Genomic DNA, 9,645 nt, shown 5'->3' on the forward strand with positions numbered 1-9,645 from the left:
CAATATTTCTGAAGTTATGTTGTAGAGAATTTAATCATCTGCGTTCTTTAAATACTGAGCAACGGTCGTGTAACATTTTTTCCCTACATATATATATATATACAGTATGTAGTATTTTGGAATGAAACCTTTTATTTATTCATCAAACTAACATTTTGGACCAGCCAGGCTCATTAGAACAGGGCTAGGTAGTGAAAGCTTTTGTTACCACAATGATTGTTGGTGTCTATCAGTTTTAAGGCTTTAAAAGATGTTAAAAGTTGGTTGGGATCTAAGGGCATCAGTCAGGGTAGAACTGCAAATCAGTCATGACTTTAATGACTCTTGTTCAATGAAAGTACTGAAAAAAGTATATTTTAAGAAATGGTTTTGAAACCGGTATCCAAAGATATTCAGCCTGAAACGTAAAAGATGGCGCTGAATTACGAGAGCAGTTTGGGTGATTTCCTTCACATTTCATCAAAACCTGAAGTAAAACCACATCACCAGTCAGTTTTGATGTTTCAGTCACATCTGGAGTATTAAAGACAGCAAGCTGCACAGTCTCTTTTTGTCAGATTACAGGAAGTGAAAGGAAGGAACGGAGATTTGCCAAAACTCATATGAAGATTATATGTGAAGTTCTGTAAAGTAATTTCTTTGCAGCTGCCTGCAGCCTGACGAGTGACCAGTGGCGTATGAAATTCTCACCAAATTTAGTGAAATGAGCACAAACTCTGAAACGCCTTCCGTTTTGCTGATGGGAATCCAGATCAGATGGGGTTTCTCCAGTAAAGGATTCTGGTCCAACAGCAGGAACTGGACTGGATTTCCACCTGTTGGTCTCATGAGAAGGTTAGCTAACGCTTCAGTTTAGCAGAAACAGTTTGCTTCAGGTTTTGCTCACGGTTCAATAAATGAAAACTTGTTTTTGAGTTTGGAATTGAACCATCCGCCCCCCGACCTCTGACCTCCGACCTGGACACCTTAGGGGGCGTGTCCACCAACCGACCTGTCGAGCGCGTGCATCAGGTGAGCTGGGACGACGTCTCCTGGTGTTGCTATGCTAAACGTTAGCTTAGCTAACATTAGCTACAAAACGGCAGGATGCCGGTTCTTGGTCCCGCCCCTGCTTCATCCTCATTGGTTGGTAGAACTCTGAAGTGACATTGACGAGCAGTGCGCTTCAGAAAAGATGAAATTGTTTAAACTTTCAACTCTTTGGTGGACACGGGGCCTTACTTTCCACCGCCAAACTACTTCCTAGTTTCTAGTCCTGTCTCCAGCTGATCCATTGCTGCTTTGAAACCCATTTCTCTCACTTTTCATACATGGAGCTCTTTATTTGCACTTTAAGGCAAATTTCAGGAGCAGACGGTTACCTCTGGTCGTGTCAGCTGTACAGAGCCGACTGGAATACAGACTCTAAACATGTTTCATAATTTGTTCACTTCAGGAAATTGCAGATTTATTTATAAAAGATTTTAGCGTCATACTGCCGGCACAGATCCGCTTTACTTTGGGTTTTTCTACAGAACGCTTTAAAGAGACAAAACTGTCTTAAAGCACAAACTCAGCTGCTGGTTTGTGATGGGACCAGATGTGCAGTTTAACAGCTGTACAGTTTGTACTGCGTCACATCGTACAGTGACGCAAGCTAACTGATGCTAGTTCAGTACAGCTGTTGCATAAGTAGTGAAGATATTCTTAAGACTCTAGGTACGCTCCACCTGAAGTGTTGCTGAAAATGCGTAATGAGACATTATAATCACATTATAACATCGCAGTGATCTGCTGCACCGTGACTCGTGCTGTTTGGGAATTGAACCTCTAACCCTGGCAGTGTCAGTGCCTTGCTCTGCCCATTGAGCTACACAAGACCAGTTTAGGGAAATGAAAGGTCCCATATCATAGGAATTCAAATTTTCCTCTATTTATATTCATATATAATCAAAGATGTTTAACAATGACATTGTTAAAATGTGATTTTGTTAGTTTGCAGCATCTGAACTGAAAGCCTCCACTCAGCAGGTTCACCTCATTTGAATCAGAGGAGCCGCTGCTGAGTTATAATGAGTTATAATGTGTTATAATGAGTTATAATGTGTTATAATGTTATAATGTGTTATAATGTTATAATGTGTTATAATGCTCCTGGCGCCTCGCTCTGCTCCTCAGGTGAGGTGTGTGCCGGTGACTGAATGTAGCGCTGTGTGAGTGTGCATCATGCTCGTCTGGTGCTTTGTTTCACAATTAAATAATAAAAAAACAAAATTTTATAATTTTTATCTAGCTGTCTTTCTGTCTAGAACTTCTTCCAGATGTCTCTTTTATTATTTATTTTGTTCTATTTTAAACTGGGTGAGATTTAAACCAAAGATGTCTGTTATCGTTCCCAGGCAGGTGATTGTCGTCACGCCTGCTTCCTGTTCCTCTCTTCTTCTGTGTTTCGTTTTGGTGTGAACAAATACAGCAGAAAAAATGTGTCCGAGGCTCCGAGTAAAAAGCCTTTATTATTATTTATTATTATTATTTAGCGTCCCCTGAGGAAGGCTGTCTGCGCCGCAACGCGTCAGTGCTTTATAAACATTGTTAAACGTGTGTATGACATGCATTAGCCAATAAATAATAAAGCTTTTTACTTCCTGTATGGGAAGAGTGCCTGGGACACATTCTGCTGCTGGAACATAAATACATCTGTCTGTCTCTCTGTCTGTCTGTCTGTCTGTGTGTCTGTCTCTCTGTCTGTGTGTCTGTCTGTCTGTCTGTCTGTCAGTCTGTCTGTTGTCCCGCAGGCTTCAGTCAGCGTCTCCCACACCGGACTGAAGCCAAAGCAGCGTCTCTCTTCAGTAAAACAGAAACACACAGAACGCCCAACACAAACGGGACAGTCCCGTCCTGCCAGATGAACTATTTGCATATTGTGCTTTAAAGTGCAGAGGTCAGCGGTGACATGAACACCTGGAATATGTCTTACAGTCGTCCAGTTGGTACCTCACAGTTCTTATTTAAACATCTTATTGCTTCTGATACAAAGGTACCGGTCAGACAGAAAAATAGTCTCAAAAACCTGCAGTTACATTTGATTTTGTTCATTTTATTATTCAGTCGGGTTTTCATAAATGAATTCTTCATTTAAAGGCAGCGATGTGCCAGAGTTTCCTCAGTCTGGTTTCAGTGGAGAGTTTTAGTTTCCCATGATGCTCTGCATGTGTCGGAGGCTTTTGACCCGATGAGAAGAAAACTGAGGAAACACTGAATATTGGGAAATTTTGGCATAAAAATTGCCAAACTTGAAGATAAATATTAGTACAAAATATCAAAATGTGAGTATCTGATGAAACTTAGTTATGATGACTGCTCTGACAGCAGTTTTACAATTTCTATTTTTATAAACGACAAAACCAAAACAACCAAAACCAAACATTTAAAAAAAAAAAAGAGTTTAAAATCTTCATTTTGCATTTATCAAAGGGGCAAAAATGAAAATGTTAGAAAACTGAACTGAATTTTCTGTTTTACTTTTCGTTCTTGACTTGGAAAATTAAACTGATAAGAGTCATACGGAGTGTTAGTTTACCCCTTTTTTATAATAATTTCTTTTAACTGCTACATCAGGTGTATTCTGAATCCTACCCACCCCTCCCCCCCACACACCCACCCCCACACACACACCCACCCCCACACACACACCCACCCCCACACACACACCCACCCACACACACACACACACACACACAGGCTGGACAACAGCTCATTGATAGGCTTAAGTTAGTGCAGTGGAATTTATTTGACTGTGAAATGATGTGATGCAGCGCTGTAATGTGATCCGCTCATGGGAAATAATAACAGACAGAGATAACATGGGGGGGGGGGGGGGGGGTAGTGTAACATACACTATCTCCTGTAGTGTATGATATGTTAAATGTGCAAAATGACTGATGAATTTCTTCTGGCTGGATGATTATGAAATATTTTTACATTTTAGAAAGGGTTTCCATTTTGCTCGCTTCATTAGTAAAGCATGGGGGGGAAAAGATAAAATATTCTGTTTGTGTGATACCTGAGTTTGACGCATCTTTTTCCTATGCTGTCCACCCATGCAACTAAGTGATAGTGTCATGTGAGTCTATGTGGGCTGGGCACCCTGTGTGTGTGTGTGTGTGTGTGTGTGTGTGTGTGTGTGACACTAAATCAATCAATGAAAATATAGTGAGTCAAGGTTTAGAATGAGCTACATAGGAGCAGCAGATTATTGTGGAAACTGTTGAACTGCTGCTGAGCTGCGGCAGGTTTGGACAAATGTGAGGAATGCTGCAGGATTTTTAACTGTGTTTGGGGCGGGGGGTGGGGGGTCTGTGTCAGATGTGTGTGTGTGTGTGTGTGATTTTTAACTGGGAGTGTTTGCGAGGTCGGTATGTTCTCGTATTTCTATCCTCATGAGGACCGAACGGATAGAGAGATGAGGAAAATCGTCCAAAGTGAGGCGATGCTGCTGCTTTTCACTTTTTAAAGGGAGTTAGTTTAGGATTATGACTTGGTTTTAAGGGTTTTTAGGGGTTTTGTAGTCAATAACGGTCCTCACAAGTATAGTAATTTAGTAATTACGTGCGTGTGTGTGTGTGTGTGTGTGTGTGTGAACTCTGCACTCAGTCAGCAGGAATCCGAAGCGTTCGGAGGATGTGTGAGTCACAGCGAGCAGCTTCTCACGCTGCTCAGTTTCTAAAACGTCCTCTTCTTCTAAACAATGTTCCTGTCATCAGTCTGTCTGTCTGTCTGCTCTCTAAAAACACTTGGACTCACTTGAGCTCATGTAGTGTTAAACGCTCTGTATTGAAATGTAGAAGCAAAGTGTTTAAAGTAATAATCCACAACATTTCCATCTGAATAAATGTCTTCTGCTCCTCTCTATCTGACTGCTGTAACACAACAGGAGCATCTCATTTTATCCTAAATACACCAAAACATCAATATTGTAAATTTCATTAACATCTTAAATTAATTATCGTTAAGCTGCAGGTACAGATTTTCAATTTTACTAAATTAAACTAAAAAAGTTAACTAAATGAACACTAATTTTACCTAAACTTGTCAATATTTTCTATCACTTTTTATGTTTTCTTGAGCTGTAAATATCTGAATAACCTGCAATATTATGACAGTAAATAATGGATCTGGTTTGTTTCCTTACAGTTTGGATCAGAATAACAAACTGGTAAGGATTTATAAATTATTAATATGAGTAATGTAGGATTATAACTGTCTTCTGACGCAAAATCCACTCTTTATCGTCTCAGTTAAGTTTCTTTACAAGTAAACAAATCAGTAATTACGTCGCTGTGTCTTTAATGTGAGTTTAGTGCTAAATGTTAATCTGTTTCATAAAAGTTCAAGTTGTTTAGACAGTCGAGACCCTGCTGGACTGGACTGGACTGAACTGGACTGAACTGGACTGAGCTGGACTGAACAATCTGAAGAACTGGAGTTTGACTTTATTCTCAGTTTGTATCAAATATAGCAGTTCTGAATCCACAACACAGTCACACAATAGTTGTTTTCTTAATTAAGGCACATTCACAGGAAAACAAAAACATCAGCAAATATAGCATCAATCACATAATAAAAAAATACATAAATTAGATCAGATTTGATAAATATTCTACATAAAGAGGAACATTCAATAAGCAAGACCCACGTGGTGAAGAGAAGTGTGTGTGTGTGTGTGTGTGTGTGTGTGTGGGGGGGGGGGGGGGTACTGTAGGTTCTAGCCCACAGAATTAAATTGGATAGAGCGGACGTTCTGATTCTTATTCACCGTCTTCAATGGCAACTTGGGCCGGGACAGTTAAGATGGCAGCCGGAGAGTTCATTCAGTTAATAGTTAATAGAAGTTCAGTTAATTTTGTCCCGCAGATTTTACTGAGTCAACGGGGGAAAAGCATCGATTGGCTGAACGTTTCTCAGGCGCTGTCCGGTGAAGCGACGTCCAGCTCTAAGACGATCTGATTGAAACGCTCCGGCAGCCATCTTTGGCACCGACAGTCTGTCCCTGGGAGTGTCCGATCTATCCGTCCTGATTCTGCGTCCTGGAACCGCCAGGAAATGAGTGAGAGGAAGAGGAAATGGCTCCCTGCCTCTTAAGAGAACCTCAGGAGGACGGCGGCTTCCTGAAGCTGTTGAGTTGAGTCAGTTCAGTCCCTCTGCCTGGGCTGCAGGTCCAGACTCACCGAGCCACAAGGCCTGAACCCTGCCCCGCCTGAACCCTGTCCCGCCTGAACCCTGCCCCGCCTGAACCCTGCCCCGCCTGAACCCTGCCCCGCCCGCTCTTACACCGTGAGCCGGTGTTGTGCCTAAACCTGCATCACCTAACAACCTGATTCCCCTGGCGGTGCGTCTTCGCCCCAAATCATCTCAAAACAAATCAGGAAAATAGAATTAAGTCAATTGTTTTGCTATTGGTGGTTTTTCAAACAGTAAAACAACATCTAAAAACATTTCATGGGATTACAAAGAATGAAAGAAGCCTGCTGAAAGTATTCCACCTAGTCTGGGATCTTAGTATCTCAAACCACAATCGTCCATTGATTCCACACGGAAGTTGTCAGATTATACATTAGTCTGCTGGTCATTTATTAAGCAGATTTCCCCCCCTGATAATTGCCTCATGCAGTGGCAAAAACAGCAACACACACCGAGGACACAACACGTTTTTTAGGGGATACAAAATTTGGCACAACACCGGGACCCCAGAGGACACACTGACAGGAGCTAATGGGCGAAATGATCCAGAAGACAGAACTGAAGAGGCGGAGAGACGAAGTCGAGAAGAAGTCCCAGGGTTTCTGTTCAGCCAAATACGTTCATCTTAAACGTGATTTAAACGTGAATTCGGTCTGGAAATGTCATTTTTTTGCGTGAGCCAATTGAAAAAAAGGCAGAGTTGGTGAGACTGCTCAACTTGTTTAAATTCTGTTAAACACATTTCTAGAATTTACTTGAAATTACTGAAATCTTGAAATAAGGCAAATCACTATACGTGTTTAAAGATAAAGTCGCTTGTTTTGAGGAAATTCTCGACACAAGCGGAATAGTCAAATCATCTCACTGCATTGTCACTTTTTTAAAAGAATAATATGACTTCAAGCATTTAATACAAGATTAAATCACCGATAATGGACATAAGTTCATTATATGCTTGTATTCTTAGTGTATATGCACCATAATAATTACAATGCACTCACTTGCTTCCTTTCCTGCCTTAGGAACAACATTTAAGACAAATAAGATGTTACCAAAATTTTCAACAAGCTACTGCATGGTGTCCCAAAGTGGGGTCCGGGGACCAGCAGGGGTCGCGGAGAGGCTTCCGTGGGGATGGAAATGAGGAAAACCTAAAGTTCACTTTTATTTCCAGTGGAACTACATAGAAGGTCGGCTGTTTCGATCGTTCCCCTCCCCACATGTCGGATCGACAATTTCGCAAATATCATATAAACAACAAACATCTCAGAAGGCGTTTCTCGGCCGGTTGGATGCATATCGATTGGAGGGTCTTTGATATGAAAAGGTTTGGGGTTTCTGGTCTGAACGGAGGTGTGGGTTCGAGTCCCAGCTTAGAATTATAAGGTTCTATCTGCCTTCAGGATAGTGCTGAGATATTGAGCTTCAAAGTTTTCAGCATCCATTGAGTTAAATGGAGATGGGTCCTTTTGTTTTAGAAATTACAGACTCAAAATTCATTATTTTCATATGTCAACAGGCACTCATAGAATAGGCTCATGCGACTAACTCAGTTTTGACAAAAAGGTCAGATAGAACCTTATAATACCAAGGTCACGAAATGCCTAAAATTTAAATGTAAATGTAAATAACTGCTCGTTAACTACTCCAATCAGAAGAAAACAAACTTTCAGCAGCGTCAAACTAGCTTGGAGTCTTTGGTAAAAGAGTTTGATTGGAACGCAGGAAGCAAACTGCCGAAACCCTCCATGATGCCGAATGGTTCAGTCCGGGCGTGAAGGACGGATGCAGCTTCACCATCACAGACCAGTACAGCTCAGGTAAAGCGCTGGAGTCAGAACTGAAAGGCCGTGGCAGTTCGTCATTCTCAGAGCGGACTGCGCACCATTTGGCTTCCCCAGACGAATTAAATCAAGTATTTACAGGAAGGAAGGGTAGGAAATCAGAAAGAGCTTGGAAAAAAAACTGGAAAACGTGAATGGGAAGAGAAGTACAATTTCCTAATTTTCAGGTTAATGTGAAGGTTGGTTTACAAAGCTGGAAAATGCCTCCTGAAATGATTTCACTTGAGCAAAAACTCTTTATGGAAACCTTTACAGGCAGGGAGACCTGAGAGGTGGACTGTCCTCAGACTGAAATGTCACGGGTTCGATCCCAAAACAGCTCGTGTGTCCGTCAGGCCGTGTGTCCCGTTCCTCTTCCTGCTCACACTGGAAATCATCCTGGGTAAGAATATCAGCGAAATGCCCAAAATGTAAACGTTAACACCCTCCCTTGTGAGGAGGGATGCAAAATGGCTGCTGAAAAAGAGCTGTGACATTAAGTGAGTAAGAAGGATTGTCTTGTGTACAGATTTTGCATAAAATAAAAGTTAATGAATACCACAGTTCTTTGTCTCATGTTCAGAAGCACATTAACCACCGCAGGACCAAACAGGGCCGGCCATGACTCAGTATTGCTCTCAATAAAGTTTAAGTGTTCAAAGTCTATAAAACTAAACCCCAAATCTGTGATTTATGTGGCCATTTTGTTGCCAACAGATTGCATATCAGTCGGACCGTGATTTATGAATGAATTATAACTTGATCCCAGGTTGTAAAGTATTGTAACTGGCCTTGGCAAGACCGATATAGTCCTGCAGTGGAAAAACAGGTTTTAACATGGCTGGACTGTCACTTAGACCAGAGGATTCAGTCAATATGGGCCATTCTGCATCCCCAGTTAAGGCCGCTGCCACACTGATCCGTCTGTCTGTCCGTCTGTGTTCATTTCCACTGACAGCTGTCTGTTGTCAGACATTTCCGTCTGTTTTGACGGACAGAAAGTTCAACCAGCTGAACTTTGCCTGGACGTTACAGCGTCCGTTCAGCCAATCAGAGGCGTTCTTACGTTTGTTTTGGGGGAAATAGAGATAGCGGTCCGACCAAAACAGATAAAACAGAGGAAGCCTGGTGGAGCGTTGGGATGACTGGAGGTTTTCAGATCAGTTTCTTATTGAATTTATACAGTAGAGTCTGTTTCTTCTATTTTCTATCAAGTCGCTCCGTTATGAGCAAAGCTTCCTGTTCTTCTGCCTCGCCGCCATGTTGACGCTCAAACAAACCAAATCTATCCATTAATAATTCTGTTTTCTGATGGATCAGTGTGGCGGACACAAACTGTTTGTTGTGAAGTAGTTGAAGAAGGCATCAAGTCAAAGCAAAGCAGAAGTTTGACAGCAGAGGAACCAGGTGAGTTAAACTTTACACTGAACAGTTTTATACATTTATGCCCAGTTATGATCCTGAACACAACCTTGATATGTAATTGAGTCAGATGCCAAGAGTTTCATATCTTTGGGATGAGAGGCTTTGGTATCCTCCTCTACTGACTAGTCTCTCTCTCTCTCTCTCTCTCTCTCTCTCTCTCTCTCTCTCTCTCCTCTCT

This window comes from Centroberyx gerrardi, chromosome 11 (genome assembly GCF_048128805.1).
Source record: "Centroberyx gerrardi isolate f3 chromosome 11, fCenGer3.hap1.cur.20231027, whole genome shotgun sequence".
Taxonomy (NCBI): Eukaryota; Metazoa; Chordata; class Actinopteri; order Beryciformes; family Berycidae; genus Centroberyx; species Centroberyx gerrardi.